We start from the raw sequence: 23,059 nt of genomic DNA on the forward strand, positions 1-23,059 counted from the left end.
GACTTTATTACATGCGGTAATTGTGTCTGGGTGAAGCTTGATACTATATTGCATTTGGAGTGCATTTAGAAACATGCCTCTCCACTGAAGTGCAACATGGAGAAGCAAAACAGGTCTTATTAAAAGTATAATATGAGACCCAAAGACTGCTAGCTGAGAGCTGGTGCAACAGTCAAGTAATTTAATATGCATGCTGTACACAGCAAAGAAAACCCCTAAAAATACACTCTTTCTACCACTTGAACTCATTCCGATATTATCAAGTTTCAAGAGGAAATCTTGTTTCTGCACTGCTGTGCAAAACTAGGCAGTCCAATGAGCATCCTTTTAAAGACATGCCCTCACTCCACCAGGCTCCTCCCCTCTGCCTGTGAAAATGTGCGCTCATTTGCAGACTCCGCCATCTTGCTCTCCATTCCACATAGATCTGCACAGTTTTATGATTGACCTTCAGAGTGCAAGGAAAAAAACGTTAAAAATGCAAAGGAGTTGATGTATAACCACTCTATACACATATTAGTATCATTAGAAAGTATTTACATATTGGTACAATTTTAATATGTAAAAATACTGGTAGCATTGAAAAGTAGATAGATAGATGGAGATAGATAGATAGATATATAGATAGATAGATAGATAGATAGATAGATAGATAGATAGATAGATAGATAGAGAGATAGAGAGATAGATAGATCAAGTTGCATTTTAAAATGAGCACGGATGATGAGCATATGTGCATCCGTATTCAAATCCAAGTGGATCTCAAGATATGTTTCCATTTAAATTTGGGCATAAGTACACTTTTCCTAAATAGTACTTGTCAGAAGTTGACAGAACAGACTGTAGGATACGCACAAGCAAATCTCCAACACAAAATATTACACATAATACTATAATCATTAATAAAAATATGTGTTTTTAAAAATAACACATTTTTTAATTTTTTTTTTTATATTAAATGCATAAATAAGCATGTTCTTAATGCGCACTGTACCATTTTTAAAGTATATCTTCTTTGCATGCACATGTACTGTGCTATCTAGTGGCACATACATGTCTAGTTTTTAATACAATGATGATGTTGTGACAGTCATCACTATCAGTCAGCACTTACACTTGCCCTGTAGCTGGTGCAAATGATACGGCTAAAAACACCTGAGTACAAGATGCACAGAGCATGAATCAGACACATTTTGCCCTTCCCCGTTCCACCCTTCAAGTCGTAGGCAGTAGTTAGTATCATTTGCATTCAGACATGAACTCCATGCAATTGCGTTTATTGTCATAAAGTCCGTCTTTGAACATGACAAGATACGGCATCAGGCCGGGCTGGCGAGTTTAAGCCCGGGGGGGGCGCACAGGCAGCCGCATCACGTGACACGCGATGCAGCCGCCTGTGCGCTGAAAAAAATAAATAAGAAAGATTGCATCGGAGAGGGGAGGGTCCGGCCCTAACAGCGGTTGGACTGAGCGGCCCCCCGGCCCAGCCCGCCCCTGTACGGCATGCAGCGAGACTTACAGCCAAAGATGAATCAGGCTAATACTGTACAAATTGGTATAATTGCAAAGTATATACATATGAGTACCACTGAAAAATGCATACATATAGTGTAGAAAAGTAGAAATAAAATAATTGGAAAGTAGAAACCTATTACAAAATAGCACAAAATGCACTAAAACTACAGTTTAAGGCTGATAAACAGTAGTTTTGAAAACAGGTTCAGCATAGGGTTGAAAGAATAATTTCAGGAGCAAAAGGAATAATAAAAAGCACCTTGTATTTCATATTTTATTTACCTCTAGCTATGAAGTTTTCCTGGCTTTTTTCAAAGTGTGTTGCAACAGCAGCATATCTCCATCAGTACAGAAAATCACCTAGCAAATCTGCTTACAGTGTAAAAACCGTGACAGGCTGACATTTATTGCACCACAAAAACATAACATCTTTACAGTTGACAAGTAAGGTATAGTCGTCACATTTTCAACGAGTTTGAAAGGAAAAAAAAAGGAAAATGAATTTTATGCATCTTTGATTAAAACTGTATCTAGAACTTAACCAATTTATTCTTATATACCCAGTTGCAAACTTCTTAGCAATGTCGCAAAGTGCAAATGTATGCAAGATCTATACAAGATGTGTAATGTTTTTTGATCACTGTTCTACAGAGAATTATTATTATAGCTGTTTTTGTAAATGATTGCAAATGTGCTACAGTGTTCCGCAGCAGTGAACAGTGGATAAAACAGATCATACATAAAAAAGGGACATACAAGTTAGATAAAATAAATCACATGTGAATGCAAAGGGTAAGGGGAACTTGCTCGTGGAAGAATCTAATGGGATAGGTATAGTGCTAAAAAATGAGTGAATGGGGCTCAGAATGGAGATTGAGACAGTAGCGTGGGTGTATTATAGGTGATGGTAGGGTAGAGCCTAGTAAATAGGTGGGTTTTCAGAGAGCCGATAAATATTTGAATCCTGGAGAGAGTATGATCTGTTGTGATAGGAAATTCCATAAGTGGGTAGTGGAATGGGAGAAGTCTTATAGGCAGGAGTGAGAGGTGGTTATCGGAGAGGTGGCACAGGGCAAGTCAGAGGTAGACCTAAGAGAGAATGTGGGACGAGTATTTCAAGATGATATTTGAGATGTATGAAGTGGTGGTGTTGTTGAGGACTTTGTAGGTGAAGGAAATTTAATTTGGATTCTGCAGGATATGGGGAGCCTATGTAGGGCCTTTGCCAAATGGTGTGGTGGATGTGGAGTGTTGAGAGAGGAAGATCAGTTTTTCCACAGCATTTAGGATGGAATCAAGTGTGGACATATATGGGGAATGGTGATAGGTTACATCTTGGCTAAAAAATAGGAACAATTGTAAGGTGAAGGCAATAGTACTGTGAGAGACATTGGATGTGGGGAGTATAGCAGTGGGTGGAGCCAAGGGTAACACAAGGCAAGGGGCTTTGGTGTTGTTGACAGTGAGTGATTTAAGGGGATATGGAAACTTTGGAAGGAGGTAGCATGTTGAACTTTGTTTATGTGATTTGCAAATGTTCCTTTATTACTAAAGTGACAGGGTTCCTGGAATTTTAGGGTTTTTTTGTTTCTTTATCCCAAATTTGGAGAGACAAACTTCTATATCAGTGTTATGTGACATAACTGGGAAAGCACAGTGGCTTTGTGGTTAGCACTTCTTCCTCACAGCACTGGGATCATGAGTTCAATTCCTGAACAAGATCTTATATGTGTTGAGTTTGTATGTTCTCACCGTGTTCGCATAGGTTTCCTCTTGGTGCTCCGGTTCCCTCCCACATTTCAAAAACATACTAGTAGATTACCTGGCTGCTATTAAATTGACCGTAGTCTATCTTGGCCTGTGGGCATATTCAGTTAAATGCAAAGTGCCTCCTGGAATGGACCTGAAGGCACTTCTCATTACCACAACACTGCAAATTTCTGTTCGCATCCCATAGGGTTATGTAGGGCAATCCACGATGCAGTCACATGTAGTTGTGATGTTGTGGCTTAGTTGATTATGTTGTTGTGTGTGTTAGTGAATTTAGACTGTAAGCTCTAATGGGGCAGGGATATAAGTGAGTTCTCTGTACAACACTGCGGAATTAGTGGCGCTATATAAATAGCTGCTGATGATCAGGGGCGGGCTGGCCTGGGGGGCAGGGGGCAATGTCCCCCCGGGCCGCTGGGTCAGATGGCTATTAGGGCCGGGGGGTAGGCCGGCCGGCCGCCCCCCGATGCAAAATACATACTTTCCCCCCCCGCGGCCGCATCTGATGACATCAGCGCACAGGCGGCCGCATCACATGACAGGGGATGTCATGTGATGCGGCCGCCTGTCTGCCCCCCGGCCATCCCTCTCCCTGCCCGCGCCTGCTGATGATAACATAACTTTGGGGCTCATTCCCATATCAGCATTTGGAATGCAGATTGAAAGCGTGCAAGCAGGGCCCTCTTACCTATTTGTCTATTTTATCCAGGATTGTTATTAATGTGTTTGTCCGCAATTGCAAAGCACTATGGAATTTGCTGCCACTATATAAATAAATGTTGATGATGTTATGGAATCTGTACAATTTGCAGCTTTTCCACTGCATCCAGCTTTGATTAAGTTGCAGTGTGAATGGAAAAGGTGCAGTGACATTAGACACAATGACCTGATGCCCGCTCGGTATTTAGTGCAAGAAGAATACAGTCAATGCAGCCTAATAGCATTGCATAGACAGTGCATTTTACTGTTTGTGTGTAATAAGCACGCAGGCATTGGAACATGCTCAACATTGAATCAAGAACTTAATATTTATTTCCTAAACCTTGAAGTCATTTACCAGAACATATGTGTTTGTCTATCCACAGTAGATTTCTAGTGACTGCAGCTGAGAGATCCCACCTGCTCTCTTTAAAATGATTATGGTGTTAGTAACGGGTGCAACAACGGCTGGGGGGAAGGAGACAATGCTGCAACACCTGTGCAGTTAAAATGCCCCTGTCCCCCTGCACTCTTGCCCCCATAACTGTCATCATTCTCATTGCTATCACTGCTCATTTTAATTTATTAGCTAGCACATCTTGGAGCAGTTTTAGTTCCAAGCAACCACTGCCCTTATTGGTTATAAAGCTAAACATACTTCTCCTTCTGTGAACTCCAGCAGCCATTTGGATCTCACAGTAGGACATAGCAATAAGTATACAGGTTTCTTGTGAATAAAATTGTGCATAAACACTGTATCTAATATGTTAGAATGAAGGCTGGGCATGATGAGGGCAACGGTGGCACACAGGAGAAGTGACAAATCTCTGTAATGTATTATTAAATTGTTTTTCAACCTTTGGCAATAAATAATGGATGTTTGTCATTTCAAAGTATTAATGAATTAAGCCATAGAGAAAAAAAGAAATAAATGAAAGTTTGGCATTCTACAGTAATGTCAAATTTATTCAGCGAGAGAATATGAGTGAATATTTGCACATGATTAGGTAATAACTTGAAGTAAATTTTCAAGTTATTAAGTTATCAATGAGTTGGGTGTTACTGTCAAACTTTTAAAAATAATTAGCAGTTCAGCATCTCTTACAACACACCCATGAGGTGGCTGCCCAGTGTCCTTTTTATTTTTTTTATTAAATATTATCTAAATCCATCCAGTGGAAGGACCAAAACAGGCTCCCCAGGTCAAAGTTCTGCCCAGCATACACCACCGGGAGGTCCAACCAGTACCTCAGCCCTCTAGTATTCTTCTGGGATCCAATGTTACCAGTCTGTGAAGTTTTCATCCAAATCCATCCAATGGAAGTCTCAAAACAGGCTCCCGAGTCAAAGTTCTGCCCAGCCTACACTAACTGGAGGTCCGACTGGGACCCTAACCCCCCTAAACCTGTCCAGGATCCAACTGGACCACACATTGGTTCCATCCCAATTGGTGCAGGTGTGTCTGAATGCATAACCGGACAGACAAACAAAGAGACTAATGATTTTGAATGCGGGAGGCAGACAGAGAAGTCTGCCTTCCACAGCATTCAAACTCTGCAGAGATGGCAATTTATGTGGTGGTGGTGGCGGGGTATAAATGTAATGTGGAGGGTAGTAAGGTGATGTGGGCATATTAATAATGTAATATAATGTGTCACATTGATGTAAGGTGGGGCCTGGTAGGGGTCTATTAATGTAATATAGGTGCTAATATATTGCAGGGACTAATAATGCAATGTGTTATCTCTATTAAATGTGGAAACTATTAAATGTAACATTGGTGCTGTTTGAGGGAAAGGAGGCTGAATTTTAATTGTTTAGGTTGAGAAGGCACATTTAGGGGGTGTTCCATATTTATTGAGGGGCAGCAGAGTATTTCTACCAGCAAAAGGACTTCAATTTTACATGTCCTCTGGGCTTATGGAAACCAGACTTTTACTTTTTATTTTTACATATAGTGTGAATGTGGTATGCCTGAGTGAACAACATTATATACCACATGTTCTGTGCCACATTGTGTCTTTTGTTTTAAATTAACATTCTCCATTTATACGCTAGCTCTTTTATTAAATGTGTTATTTACTCCACGTGTGCAATTATTTTATAGATACAATTACTACATAAATTCTACTCAAAGTGCTGTGTTTATGTTATATACTATTTATGTTATCACGTGCAATTTAAAACATCTTCTCTTTTGTTAGAAACAATGATCATGCCAATGATCTGTATATTTTCTACAGCTTTGTCAACTGACTTTAGTGCTACCTCTAAACTGAATTCTGCCCCAATACTGAAAAGCAGATCCTGGGGATAAAGTGTGAAAACACTTTAAATATGCCCTAAAAAAAAACAGTCCATCTGGATGTAGTCTTATACAAGAGAAAATAGAAAACTAAATCAATATTTAAAAAGCTCAATAAATAATAATAATAATAATAATAATAATAATAATTAATAATGCACTACATACTGTAAAAACCCACAAACTTAAACAACGGGCAAACAGTTGGCTTTTGTCCGCTTACAAATAATATGTTTTATGTGTAAATTGACGGAGTACATTTAAAAGCTTAGTGTTCTATAAAAATATAACAACTGAAAGCTCTAAAAATGATATACAACACACCATTTAAATATATATATCTGGCAAATTGTTTCTGTGTGTTCCAATTCCAAATCTAATTAAAAATTTTACATCTCATTAGTGTTGATAAAAATGTAGTATCTGTTTCATATACAGTAATAATATACTAAATTCTACTGAAGAATTATTATTATAACCTAATGCAACAGATGGCACTATATACTAATTTATTTTCTATTTATAGCCAATAATGAGGTTCTTAGTTGATGTTCAAAAATATCTGAGAAAAGTTCTAAATGCCCGTCTGCTGCATAATGCAATTTTTTTTATAGCAGTGTCTGCCAGATGTACAGCTACAGCTAACAAATTCATATACAGATTGTTGGCAGGTGGAACTGATTTTAATTGAGGAGGAAAAGTTCACAGAAAGCTGTGAAAGAGTACATTTGAATTTCCTTAAAACTATATAGTATAGCTAAAATCCAAGCTCACCATATACCTAAATGTCATCATACTTAGTTGTCAAAGTTAGATATTTCAAATATGATCTTCCAAATCAAGACATAGGCAATTTTATTTTGCTCTCCTCTCGTTCTGGAACATTTTATGTATGGGAGCGATTAACTGTTTGTAAGGGTTTTTGATACTGGTTAACAGCTTTCGGTAAAGCATCCATCAACAGAATTAACTATTTCTATTTGCACAGATAAAAGCCCTGCAAACAAAGAAACACTTTCAAATATGCTCAATATCTATACCTGCCAGCTTATTTAAATATCTTGTGCTGTAATATAGAATGCCATTTGTGCATAGTATGCTACAACATTGCACAAAACATGACTATTTAAATACTTCACTGTAAAGTTCAGTGGAAAAATATAAAAGGGATGTGTTAGTCATTTCTTCTAAACAAGTTAGGTGTAGATGTTTGCAAGGAAGATTGGTACATATCACTACCCCTAGAACTCTACCATTAAATATAAGACCTTTCTCAATACAGTTTTGCCTATTCCTGAACAGTCCCCACAAAGTATGAGCTCAGCTAAAGGGTTCAGCAGAGTTGTGAGTGCTGCCATAGGTTAGAAAGTTATCTCTAAATTCAAGTGGACAGTCTCAGATACTACTGAACCCTTTATGCTTGACCGTTAACGCTGATTGGTAACATAGTAACATAGTAACATAGTTGATGAGGTTGAAAAAAGACACCAGTCCATCAAGTTCAACCTATTTTGGATCTCCTGCGATCCTGCACTTATATTTGAAATCAATCCAGAGTAAGCAACCGCCAATCTGTTTCAATTTTGAAAATCTCCCCAGACTCAATATTGCAGTCCTATTTTTACCCTATATCCACTACTATCCTTCATTTTAAATTAACGGTCGTATCCCTGGATACACCTTTCCGCTAAAAATTTGTCTAACCCTTTCTTAAACATATCTATTTAATCTGCCATCACAACTTTACCTGGCAAGGAATTCCATATCTTGACTGCCCTTACTGTAAAGAACCCCTTCCTTTGCTGGTTGTGAAATTTCCTCTCCTCTAAACTTAGGGGATGACCACGTGTCCTGTGTATGGTCCTTGGGGTAAAAAGTTCCCATGAAAGCTCTCTGTATTGACCCCTAATGTATTTGTACATGGTAATCATATCTCCCCTTAGACGCCTCTTTTCTAAAGTAAACATGCCTAAACTGGCTAACCTTTCCTCATAACTTAATGACTCCATACCCTTTATCAATTTTGTCGCCCTTCTCTGAACCCTTTCTAGTTCCAAATTATCTTTTTTTATAGAGTGGTGCCCAGAACTGTACTGCATATTCAAGATGAGGTCTTCAAGATGGTGCTTCTGTATATATTATTTTTTGTGTGCATGTTTAGGCAAAACATTTGTTTTTTTTACACTAGACAGGGAATTATATCTGCTGAGTTAGAGGGGTGTTTAATGTTGCACATATGCTTAACAATGAATGTGATTATTGCATATAAACCAAAGGGATAAAAACATGGGCGCTAGTGGGATGTAAGAATCTGTGACGTGTGCTTAGCGTAATTTGCTATGGATGCAGACCTGAAGATATCTTAATATGCGTATGGCTCAGCCTGTAGGAGTAAATATACTTTATACACGTAGCTTTAATTAACATAAATTATACCCTATTTGCGACCAACTCTACATCAGGCCCAATGTGTTTAACAGTATTCAGTTATTTCCAGCTCTTTGGAGTCAAAACAATAGCTACATGCCAACATGAGTGGCAATCACACAAGACAGGCAATGCCATTTCCAGATGCATACTGAGCAATGAGTAGGATAGAGAAAAGACATCCTGGAGTGCACACAGTAAATTAAGTAAATGCATTACACAAACACAAGGACATCCGGTGTATTTGCATGAATATTGTGTTAGAGTGCTTCAGTGAGCTCTCATTGTAAGGGAATAACTGTGATTGCCCACCATATTGCAGCAACACAGTGTGATTTCTCTCCAATGCACATCTCCTTATCTGAATGTACCTCAGCACCACATTGTGTACAGTGCATCCGGAAAGTATTCACAGCGCTTCAATTTTTCCACATTTTGTTATGTTACAGCCTTATTCCAAAATGGAATAAATTTCTATTTTCCCTCAAAATTCTACACACAATACCTCATAATGACAATGTGAATACAGTTTTTTTGAGATTTTTGCAAATTTATTTAAAAAAAAAATCACATGTACATAAGTATTCACAGCCTTTGCTCAATTATTTGTTGATGCACCTTTGGCAGCAATTACAGCCTCAAGTCTTTTTGAATATGATGCCACAAGCTTGGCACACCTATCTTTGGGCAGTTTCGCTCATTCCTCTTTGCAGCACTTCTCAAGCTCTTTTAGGTTGGATGGGAAACGTCGGTGCACAGCCATTTTCAGATCTCTCCAGAGATTTATACTACAATATATAAGATGTTTAAAGATCTCAAACATCCCAGCATGCTCATCACTGAAAGCAAGCTATAAGGTGATCATTTGAGTCTCCAGTAATTGGAGCCCAGATATATATATATATATATATATAGACCCAGCTTATGGGCCTAATAGATGGAGCCCGTCCTCACTCTCCATCCATAACCCCAGGACCCTTTCCAGCTTGTCAACAGGCCTGTAACATTTCCCTAGGGTTTTAAAACAAGTAGGATAGGAACCTAGGTGAAATATACCTGACATTGAACATTAATCTAGTGACTTTGACACTATATACCTATATATATATATATATATATATATATATATATATATATATATATAAGTATATACTTATAGGTATATACATCTATACATAGATGTATATATATATATATATATATATCATACTTACCAACTTTCTGTTGGTGAAATCCGGGAGCCTGCAGAGGAAGTGGGCGTAACGGGGGGCGGGGCTCCAAATGGCGTCATTTTGGACCCGCCCCCATGATGTGATGACGCAAAATGCGTCATTTGACAGTGGGGGGCGGGGCCAAATGCCGCGATTCACCGGGAATCGCGGCGTTTGGGACTTAATTCTGCCCACTTCACTAGCAAGTGGGCAGAATTATCCAGATGCGGGGGATTGCCACACTCGCTCGCAAAACGCGGGAGTCTCCCGGATATTTCGGGAGAGTTGGCAAGTATGATATATATATATATATGCACATGTATATATATATATATATATATAAACAAAAACAGACATAGGTCCTCTGCACTCACTATGTACAGACTGGGGTGCAAGAGGGGGTTGCCCACATTGTATAGACAAGAAAACAGGGATACTCTGCACTCTCCAAACACATAATTAATGCTATATCAAGTACTGTTCTATTAATTATGTGTTTGGAGAGTGCAGAGTATCCCTGTTTTCCTATATATATATATATATATATATATATATATAGGTGTATGTAGCAGTATGCCATACAGCCACTTCTCCCACTGTCTTCATTGTAAAACTATGAAATTCCATTCACTTACATTCCCATAATATTCTCCACCATACTGCCACTTCAAAGTTTCCACTTCAGCCACCGTGTATTCACACTTTATTGAAATATGTATATGCCTTGCGATCTAACATAATTTTCAGACCAGCAGGTTTGAGTTAACAGTTCTGTATTATTACAATCCATCATCTGTGAATGACTGCTCCTGATTTGCTACTGGGCTATTAAGTAGGTGAGCTTACTTGGAATTTAACTCAGGAGCTCCTGATGGGCGGTGCATTTTGTTTATATATTTTTTTTATTTAAATTTCCATATGGATTATGTTGTATCCAAAAAAGAAAAATATTGCAGGTAAGTATTTATTAGGGAAGTTACAATGGAAAAAACATTGTGGGGCAAACATACTATAAATATTACCGCAACAATATTAATGAATTATTATTATTATCAAGGGGACACTATACATGTATTATCCATATCAAAGGGCCCTATGAATGCGTTATTCAAATCATGTGGAAACTATGGATTTATTATTCTTATCATGAGAACACCATGAATCAGGAGGGCTCTATGAATTTATTATTTTTATCATGAGGGCTCTATGAATTTATTATTTTTATCATGAGGGCTCTATGAATTTATTATTTGTATCAGGAGGGCTCTATGAATTTAATATTTCTATATTGAGGGCTCTATGAATTTATTATTTCTATCTTGAGGGCTCTATGAATTTATTATTTGTATCAGGAGGGCTCTATGAATTTATTATTTCTATATTGAGGGCTCTATGAATTTATTATTTCTATATTGAGGGCTCTATGAATTTATTATTTCTATATTGAGGGCTCTATGAATTTATTATTTCTATCATGAAGGCTCTATGAATTTAGTATTTCTATCATGATGGCACTATGAATAATCTCTATGTTTGCGATTTACATGTTCTTATATTTTAAAGGGAATTTTTGATAAATGTGAATGGAGTTTAAAGGACAATCTACCTAGATCTGGCTCTCTTTTTTTTCTTTTGTTTCTGAACCTGTTCTATTTTGCATATATGAGAAAGATACACAGAGAACGGAAAGGAGGAACAATGATAACCATATATCAATGGTCAACTTCCAGTGGACAGTTAATGTAAGCACATTGCCATTAGGGGTGGAAGGAGGACCATCACTACTGCATGAAAAGTTTTACACTGGGAGTGTATTGTTGATAAAGGCACATGGTGAAAGTGACAACATTGAAGTAAATTGTAATTTTATGATATATTTCACAATATGTGGTCATCTCTTTTCCTTTTCATGTGGAAATATTACCCAAGTGTGAAGATTAAAAAGAAAAGAAGGAAGAGAAAATTCTACTGTTTGGACATTGCATTATAGGTTATAGATGACTTTTTTTGCAAATTGAGTTTATTTGACAAATTATAGTGCCTAGGTATCTACCACTTTTAGTATTTTGAGACATTACAAGTGTCCATATGAACTGGTGCCCATGTGCATGCTGGAACTTGTAGTTCTACCAATTCCAGTGTGCAAAAACAGTCATAAGCTGTCAGTGTATGCCCTACATTTTCATATTACTACCCTGGCACCCACTGGGCAGGGGTCCCAGGATGGGTCCAGTGCTACCAAGCATTGGGTGGGTCCTCTCAAGGTGTGGAGGCCTGACCATTTTTTGGACTCTCGTTAGAGGACTAGATCTGATGCTGAGTAGGCTGGGCTGTTAAAGAAGGAAAGGGACTTTTTTCATTGCTTATTAAGTTTTTTTAATTTTTAAATTATTTTGTTCATGTTCTGACAGGTAAGATTGCTCAAACAGCATGCAGCTTGAGCTATCTCGTCTATCAGAACCATGCCTAGAATTCTTGCCTCTCTTCAGATGTAGAGATGCGTGTAGAGCTTTCGTCTTCAATTACTGGAGAGAATAATTTTAGTGTGGATTGTGGAGTGTAGGTGAAGGTGGGTAGAGTGGGTGGAGTGTGTGTAATTTGGGATGAGAAAATATCTAATTGAATGGTATAGATTTTGAAGTAGGTGACAAAATCATGGACTGTGAGGGAGGAAGAGGAGGAGGTGCAGGTGAGCAGAGAAGTATGTTTAAAGTGGCAAGAGACTATGTGGATTAGATGACTGGATGGATATTAGAGATTTAAAGAATGCTTGGCAATTGAAAGGGCAGTGTTGTAAGATGAAAGGATGAATTTATAGTGGAGGAAATCGTCATAGGAACGAGATTTCCTCCACTGGCAGGAGCACTTTTGCAGGTAGCGGTTCTGTTTGGTGTGTCATGGTTGGGGTTTGAATCGTTGGAGACTGTATGTGGTAACTGGAGCTGCATAGTCTAGGGCTGAAATGAGTGTTTTGGTATAGAAAGAGGCGGCATGATTAGGACAGAACAATGCAGAAAATAGTTGTTTTAGTGAAGATGAGAAGTGGATTGGTTTAAGAGTACTTAGGTGTCATTATGTTCGTGTGGATTTTGGTGCAATGGGAAAGGCATAAGGTGAGGCTGAAGGAAAGAACATTGTGGTCAGAGAGTGTTTAAGGGAGAGTTCCCTGTAGGAGAGCTGCAGGGGATATAGTATCAGAGAAGGTGAGCCAAGTTTCTATAATGGCAAGGAGGTTGAGGGATATAGAAATGAATACATCATGAATGGATGCAATGCAGCTCTTACATGAACAACAACCTTACTAGAACATTCCTGTACAACAGAATACATTTATATAATACAGAGTGATAACAAATTGACACACTTAACAGCACCACCTTCTGTCCCTCCAATATAGTTACTCAAACAACATTAAGTTTCAGTCTATTGTAAGATCTCAATACCCCTTCTCAACATATGAGGCTTAATCCATTAGACCCATCTTTCTAGATAGTCTGTGATGTCTTTCTCCAGCTTATTGCACCAGTCTTTCTACCCTTTTGCTCCCCACGTTCCATCGCTCTTCTCCGTAGCTTACACTCTGTCTGGGCGCAGCCTGCACCCCTTCTCACAGCGGCCGTTTCTGCATTGCATTAGCCTTATATGAGAGGTGAACAGTTGCTTTACGTTTGTTTTCTGTGGTTCAATGCCTTACTTGTCTCCTGTGCTGATTTCAATCTGTTGTTCAATATCTGTATTTCTTGTGTCTTTGGTGTTAGGTGTTAGTGTTCACTTCTTTATCCAGAACTGCTGAGATGATCACTTAATTTCTCAGTTCCTCAACAGATGTCATACTGCTGCTTATAGTTACCTTTTCTGTTCTTGGATTTAAGATTCTGTATCCTTTGGAACATTCGCTGTATCCAACGAGAACCCCTTCTACTGCCTGGTTCTACAGTTTACTGCATCTTTCTGCAGGAATGTAGTCAGGCACCTCAACTGCTTCCATTGATTATGTGTTAAGGGCAATGTAGATGTGATCCTCAACTACTAGAACTGATTCTCAAAATGTTCACCTGTAGCAGCACCTTTTCTGAGGAACTTAATGTGCGCCACAGTACTCAGTTGCCACCAGGACTTAAGTTTAGATAGTAGTTGTTGATTCATAAATGCCAGGATGAGAGGCAAAATACAATAGGAGGCAGTGAGCAACCTATATGGTATAGTGCTGTAAACTGAGATCCAGACTGGCAGGGGCTAATGCTGATAACAGACAGGCTGAGGTCAAGAGTAGGAGAACACAGCAGTTCCCTTAGACAATCCAGAAGTCAGGGCAGGCAGCAATATATTTGCAGATCCGTTAAGCAAATTGAGGTCAGAAGTAGGAGAAGACAGCAGTTCCTTTAAACAAGCCATGGATAAGGGCAGATATTGATCTATATGCAGATCCGTTAAACAAGCTGAGGTCAGGAGTAGGAGAAGATACATAATCCTTAGAACAATCCGGGTGAAACACAGAGCTCACAACAAGTCAGAAGATCAGGCACACTAGGTCAAGCAGGAGCTATCACCAGCATTGGTTTGATGAAAGGAAGAGGTTTATAAAGGCACCAGCACCAATCAGAACTGCAGGATGATTACCTGCATGAGTGCAGCAGTAATTGCACAGCTGACACTGCCAGATTGAGAACTAAAGCTGATTTCTATTTAACTAGCAATCAGATTAATCACTGAGGTGCCAGCTACATGGGCAGAGAGGACACCAATGTAGTTGTTAGGCAACAGTTCAGAGCGGAGTGGTGAACATCCCGCAGGTAGACGGAACTTTGAACAGGCATTGCCACTTACAAAGGGAATGCTGGTATTTGATCAGAGAATCGTCAGTGACCACCGAATGCTAAGACATATGAGGACACACTCCATCACTGGTTGTTAGGGAAGAAGTGTCGGTAACAGAATTGATAGGTGACAGTGAACATAGGGTTCCTGGATACATGAGAGTGCAATCCACTGTCACCTGACAGGAAAAGGATGCAGGTCTACAATCCAACTGACAGCATGTGAATCGGCAGCATTACCACCAGGAATGTCATTTTTACCCCATTTGGGGTAATTTACCCCTGTTCCCTGACCACTAGCCTAGACCCATGTTTATGGATGAGCACCTTGAATCAGTTTTTGGTGGGTCGCAAAAGTTAAAAATATGTTTCAAGACAGTGATATGCAACACACATCTGGGATGTTTCGGATATTTGGAATGCTGAGATTAAATGTTAATGTTAGGACAGGGTAAATAAAACCTGACTGGAAACGTGTTTTCAACAAAGTCATAAAACCCTAATTTGCATTTACACAGACTTTCTAGTTCTGACATCACAGGAAGGGGTGCTGTGGGCCATCCAGCACTTTTTAAAACTGAGGTGTAATTCTAAGAAGTTGTTCCCTTTTGGGAAGTCAATCTGATATTGAACAGTGTCCCTTTTTCTGCTTCTCCCAGCAACAGAAACTTGATCATACGTGAGTTTTATCAATCCTGTGTTTTATCCTTTTTATTTTACAAGAAATCATTGAATTATACATTTTTATGTCAATTGGGTTATCTTAAGCATTGTGGATGTTTTTTTCATATTAAAGTACTCTTAATAAGTTCAGGTCTCTGTGTTCTTAAGAATTCATGCGACATGTTGGTCAAAACACTATATTGTTGAAACAAGGGAGAACATTGTGGTTTATGGTAACGCTAATTAAAGTAAATAATGATAGATTAGCTTTAAGGTAGAACTGAAGGCTTCCTGAATAAGAGAGTCAGCTCTTCACAAAAAACCTTGGTGGTGGCATAATTGGTAATGCAAAGCTAGTGTGTGGCATAGTTAGAGAAGATTTAATCATTTTAGATAGACCTGCTTTTTGTTTTGGATTAACCCTTTGTCACACACACACATCACGCAGGCTCAAGTGAGTGCTGGTCGTAACACTCAGGGATTAAAAATTGTAGATATTAGTGAAAATATAGCAGGATAAAATTAAAGAAAATGGCTCCCAAAATACCAATAGAATGATTTATTAAACACAATAACATTACCAAAATACTTTAAATACATACATTAAATCACACCAACATTAAAAAGCAGTTGAAATCACATGAATATTACAACAACTTCGAATGGAATGTTTCTGATTGTCTGCAGTATCCATCACTTTGTAGAAAATAAATGCTCATTAACCTTGTATAATCACAGCTGCAAAGTATCCATGATAATATTATACGTGTCTCTACCAATCTCATAACAAGCTTTTCTTTACTTGGGACGATTACAGATATGAGTGATACCGATTTTTTAAAGTCCCACAAAATGACGTACAGTAACAAACGGAGAAGTAGCTTGGGGGTGTGCCGGCCAGCCCACTATTAAAGTAATTCTATCGTTTTAAAATAAGCATTGCCCAATCAATTGTATGTGTGTCCAAAGCACATGGTGGTTTATTTTAGCAGATGTAAATAGTCAACAATTCAATACATTATTATATTATGATACAGTACAGTACAGCACAGCCAATACCAAAAGATAAATACATACCAAATGCAATCGCTTGCGCACGCTGCGCACCCACGGGACCCGATGGACAATATTCTGTTTAGAATACTGTGTCAGAGTTGACTGAGGCCCCAGTGAGATGCAGCTAATATATATACAGTCAGTGTTTCATTGTGAACAATAGAGATGACGTAGATTGTTTCTATAGGTCCAGACGTTGGGTGGGTCCAGGCCAGACAGGTAATAGGTTGATTCAATCGAAGGAATCCAAAGGTGGGGGTCTTCTCTCCAGGGGGTCTGCTCCTTTTCATAGCCAGTATCATACAAAGGTTTACTCTCTAATATCAATAACTAAAGTATGCAAAGTGCGATCTCTTTGCCGACTGCACCGGACAGCTGCTGATGATTAGGGCTTCAATATGATATCAGGCATGACACCTTTCCTATTACCTAAACCTTTAATAACACTACAATGTACATATAATCAACATATATATATATATATATATATATATATATATATATATATATATATAGACTAATAATAAACCAAATACTATCTGCTCCTGAATTACAGTGTAACAGAACCAATATGAAATTATATAAATAACTAACTGTTGTAATGCGTGTGTGTGCGTGCGTATTTTACCGTGCGAACGCACCACGTCACGTAACACGTGGCGTACGCTTCGCAATACGCACGGCAAACCAATATTAAACCAATATACTTTCGTTCATCCAATTATACGACTTGGACACCACCTAACCCTCTACTGTTCCATCTGTCCTGGAGATTCAATCTAAACATTAGGGTAGCAACAATGCTTGTAAGGAACACCTAGTCCTGTGCAGTTTGCACCACTCTGATAAATTGGACAGTGTTAGAAATTCTTTAGTGGATTATTCCTCAACTAGAGGGACTTTACTTCTATGGCTTATTGCCAACAAATGTGAAGTTTCTTAAGTGTTTTGTCACATGTGACTTTCTCAAAGATGTGGCTAAAATAGGTCACTCTTTCATTCTTTCTTTCAGAAACACAGGACACCTCGTAGTTCCTGCCTGGTGAAATTCAGTTCCTCTGGAACAGATATTATATTACTAAAACGATTAAATTGAAGATCCACCATGGTTTGATCTGCCTGTGCCTATGTACTCAACAAATATTTACAAGAGACATTGTTGGTATGTATAATTTTTAAAGTGTTCCACGATGGACTGGATGCCAAAACAACACATATAACCCACTTATTGTTTATTTAATTCAAAATATGCTGTGTATAACGAGTACAAACTAATTTATTTTGATTGATTGTGCGTCATATATTCATGTTCTGTCTTTATAAGTTTCTGCACCCAAAAGGACCAATCAAAAGAGAAAGTTCTTAGAATCCCAGTTCCCATATCTGGTGAAGCCAGAGTTGTCACGTCTTAATGGAATTATCCTGTCTTCTAGAGAATATTCTAATGTGATTTATAGTTTAAGTAAATCTGCTCAGTGCTAGCTTTACTCCTCGCTGATCCTAAGAGGAATACAAGGAAGTACAGCAAAATATTTTATGAGTTTCATGGCACTGCACCTTGTGACAAGAGAGAATAATGTTAATCCATTACAAAACAGTTCTGGGACATATAACAATTTCCAGAGTCTAGTGATACATCTTCTATCTCTGGTATGGTAACTACACCTCACGGAGTTGATCTGATATTATTTTCTAAGTCTCCGTTGAACTATAAAAATAAAAATCCCAGAAGCTGAAGTGCAGGAGATACCTGTCAATTCAAATCACAGCAAGAACACTGTGTACTTGTAAGGGCCCTATCATTTATTGCCTTAATATTTTAAAGTTCCCAGCATAACATTTTTTGACATGCAGAATATTAATGCTCAGAATCATTAGAATAAACGAAATGTTATGTCTGAAGTGGCAAATAACTGAAGAATGATTCTGAGCGGTGTTAGTAATAAAACTATCACATATCTTCTTAGCATATCATTTTTATTTATTTTTATTGCAGTATAGTGCAGTATAAATCCATAGGGGGGATGAAATCAAACATAACTTAGTGTCCTTTATGTATTTTTTATTGTGTCGTTACTAAGAAGGTTAAAGTCTGTAACCGTTATATTGAGAAGTAGAGAGGAAAGATTTCCGTTAAAGCAGATAGAAAACCTTGTTAACGCTAAAAAAAATCAGTTTAATCCTCCATTCTCAGTTCAGAGAAATAAATATTCCCAATAGAGCTCTCTCCTGAGTCACTGTGCTCATGCTCTTCTCCATCAACCACTGTCTGCACCTGTATTCCATAAATTCCAATCTATGGTATATTATTAAATGTAACATGTTCAGCAAATATTCACTACCCCAGTTGCATTGGGAAACAATTGTTAGCAAGCCCATTTACAAAACTAAATGGAAAAGCTTTTTTCAACCTTCCTGCTATACTGGTATAACAACAAAAGTGTGCACAATACCAAAATTCTGTTCTATTGTATTGATGTATGATGCCACAAAGGTCATGAAGATGTTTTCTGAATCGCATTAGGATTGTTTTAGGAGTACTGATACACTAGTAGCAAATAAATAAATAAATATATATATATATATATATATATATATATATATATGTTGGGACTATCCGGTTGCTGTTCTCATTCAGTACAAGGTTAATGGAAAACAAAATAGAAATTGTATAGTGCTCAGGGCCCGATTAAGGGTCACAGCCGCCCTAGGCTACTACACTGGTTACCACCCCCGCACCAATGTGTGGGTAAATTAAAAAAAAATATATATATATATAGATATATGTAAACAAAATTGTAAAACATTAATTAATACATAAAACACACTTCATTATGCACGTCCTCTCTTACCTGATCTTGCAGCGTAGACTACCTGGTGTTCTCTTTTGCTTGTTCTTGGAGCGTTGGCCGTTGCCTGGCTTCTGAAAACTTGGGAGTCCTGTTTAAAATGTGCAAAAATTGTATTATAGTGCCAAATTTTAACAAACCCTGAATGATACAAAACAACCCCCTAGTACAGACAATAAAATATATGAAATTTATTTACACTCATATAGTAACATTTACCAGCCCTGTCTATCTAGTATTTAGTATTCTAGTGACCGCTGAAACCACAGTCAGCATCCACATCACCGCCACACAATACAGAGATCCTTCCCCCACAAGCTATTTCATCACCTCCGCCACCAGCTAATTCATCCCCCCTATCGACCCGCAACAGACAGTGTATGACCCCCCTATCCAATTCATTAACCCCCCCTTGTAGCCAGTTCAATACCTACCTATTGCCATTTCATTAATCCCCCCTATCCAATTCATTAACCCCCCTCTAGCCAGTTCATTACCTCCCCATTTTCACTTCATTAATCCCCTCCCCTAGCCTTTTCATTAACCCGCTCCATCCAATTCATAAGCCCCCCCCTATCCAATTCATAAGCACCCCCTCTAGCCAGTTCATTAATCCCCATTTGCACTTCATTAATCCCCCCTAGCCATTCCATTAATCCCCCCATCCAATTCATAAGACCCCCCTATCCAATTCATAAGCACCCCCTGTAACCAGTTCATTACCTCCCCATTTTCACTCCATTAATCCCCCCTATCCAATCCATACTAGCCAGTTCATTAATTCCCCCCATATCCAATTTATAAGACCCCCCTCGTTAGCCACGTTATCCAGTTCATTAGTCCCCCCAGTCATCTCCCCCCCTCCACATCCGATGTGTCTCCCCCCCTGATATTTAACAAGCTGCACTTACCTTGCTGTCTTCTGTTCCTCCTCTCACCAGCCGGCGCTTCTGTCATCTTCACACGCAGCTGTTAGCTGCACTGTCACTGCGGGCGCGCTCTCTGTGATTAGTGTGGTCACGTGAGATGTGAGATCTCACGTGACCACACTAAGCAATACACTGACTAACAGCAGAAGCTAACAGCTAACAGCATGAGATGCTGTTAGCTGCGTGATTGGCTATAGGAACATGCGGGACCGCCCCCTTGTGGACAGGGGCGGCTCCATCAGAGGAGAAAGAAGCCGATCGCCGGCATTTGAAAAAAAGACAAAAAATAAAAAAAAACAGCTTGCTAGTGTGCCGCGCTGCGCCCCCCAGGACTCAGCGCCCCAGGCTGCAGCCTGGTCAGCCTAGTGGTTGATCAGGCCCTGATAGTGCTTATACTCCAAATTAACAATGACAATGGATTCAATAGCCATTTAGTGTATTATAAATATTTTTAAACTAAAGGCTTATTCATATGTTCAATTTAAAAACCCTTGTATCAGCCTAAAACTGTGTTTTATAAACACGCATGGATTATATGTGAATGGGTAAGTGGGTATATTTTACCGTACCTTTATAAGGATTTGCATAAAACCTTAAGTGGAAATATTTACCTATCATAACATATGTATATATGTTTTACCATAGGCATATTTAGAAAATATTGATTTTATCAATGTGTGAAAGGACTCCAGAATGCAGCATACCTGAAACCAGAGCTATGTGACAGGGAGCCACCTATATTCAGAAGCTCTTTTGTGGTCTCTTCTCATGACATCCATAGTACAGTGCATCCGGAATGTATTCACAGCGCTTCACTTTTTCCACATTTTGTTATGTTACAGCCTTATTCCAAAATGGAATTACTTTTTTCCCTCTAGATTCTACACACAATACCCCATTGATGACAACATGAAAAAGTTTTTTGGAGATTTTTGCAAATTTATTAAAAATAAAAATCCTCCTCCTTATATCTAGGGTTAAATTTCCATAGTATTTTCCACTCCCTGGGCAAACCGCTGGGTCTCTCCTTGTTAAATATTGGTAAACACTGGACTAGGGGGGTTGGTGGGAGAGTGGAGATGAGCTGTGCTTCCACAGAAGGTCCCCTGCTGGGTTCTAGACAAAATGTCTGAACTAGTCATGTTGAGAACAATGGATACTAATTGGCCTTCAACCTCACATGTATCCTGCAATCTGATTCTTACCCATAACCCACCTGGCTTCATTTTAAGCACAATGAATAACAACTTCACAGCCATATCAATAAAATACAACAATGTACATATTTATAATAAGCTACAATGTCCCCTTATCCACATGTAATTAGACATTGCAGTTATACTCTGTTTAGCTGGGGAACAAAAGCAAGGGCTATAAAAAGTATATATTATAATCCACATTTTGAGAGAAATAAGATACAGGCTGGTTAAAGTGTTATCAAACTCATTTTGTCACAACACCAAACACAGCTTCCCCCAAACCTACAGTAGGAGAAAAGCCAGTGTTGGTGGAACGGAGGAGGGGATATTTTGGAGCAGGTGTGATTGGCACAAGACTTTGTATTCTGGAGCCATGGAATGTAATCTAGGATTGGTTGGCTTATTTTCAGAATGTCTTTAAAAACACCTGCGGAGCAGCAGCAACAGTGTACATGCCATTGGGGGATCCACTCCATAGTACAACTATTAGACCTAGTATAAAATACCCTATCAATTAGCTGTAATCATGCAAATAAGGAGAAATTGGATATAAATAAATCTTCAACAACTTAAGCGCAATTTCTTTGTTACAATGAACGTTGATTTTTATCAGCACATTATTGATGGTGTTTAACTTTCCTTAACTTCTTTTGTGAACGGCACAAGAGCAGTTCTGCTCCCTCTCACGGCAATATCTCTTTGTTGTTAGGATATGCATTGATGGACTTCAGCTGCAAAGGACATATCATGTCCCAGGCAGTATTTAATGAAGGTAAATTCATTTATCCATTTTGGCTCTGTTGCCATCAGTACATTTGCAGTTAAAGCTATGTGTACACAGACATTTTTTCTTGGTTGTTTTAGCCAACTCTATGAGAGTATGGGAGCTTGCAGGAAAGAAAAAGGTATGTAAATCAAGTCAGAAATAACTAAAGACTTTGTATTGTTGGGAGATGTCTGTGTGGTGGCATTGTATTGGCCTTTTGGATGTTTGATGTTTGACACTGTCATTCATTTTCTTTTATCTCTCTGTGAGTTTTGTCATACACGGGAACCTATATTTATATCATATTACTTCTGTTATCAATACCTAAACTTATAATAGTTTTTTTGGACCTGTTTACATTTGCCCTGTACTGTGGTGGTTACTCCAGCTGCAAACAAAGGCACCTGAGCAACTATCAGCTTTATTGTTGACGGATAGAGCAAAATTTACTATTCTGCACTGAACTCAGAATGGATGACAGAGTTCATTGCAAAGGAGGAAACTGAGGAGTATCAGCCAGAAAAGTCTCCGATAGACGCTCCCTTTTCTGGCATGTACCTCTGTTCCATCCCCTTGGTGCACTGCACCCCAGCGACTTAGATGGGACCAGTGCCTTTCCAGCATAATGGCCCTATCACAGTCACAGCTGTTGTGACTTCAATAGTTTGGCGCAGGCTGCTTTAGGTAGTCATCTGGGGGTAAATGTATCAAGCAGAGAGTTTTCTGGCGGGTTTGAAAAGTGGAGATGTTGCCTATAGCAACCAATCAGATTCTAGCTGTCATTTTGTAGAATGTACTAAATAAATGAAAGCTAGAATCTGAATGTTTTTTTAAACCCGCTGGAAAACTCTCA

The sequence above is a fragment of the Mixophyes fleayi genome, chromosome 5 (genome assembly GCF_038048845.1).
Source record: "Mixophyes fleayi isolate aMixFle1 chromosome 5, aMixFle1.hap1, whole genome shotgun sequence".
In the NCBI taxonomy this organism is placed as follows: Eukaryota; Metazoa; Chordata; class Amphibia; order Anura; family Limnodynastidae; genus Mixophyes; species Mixophyes fleayi.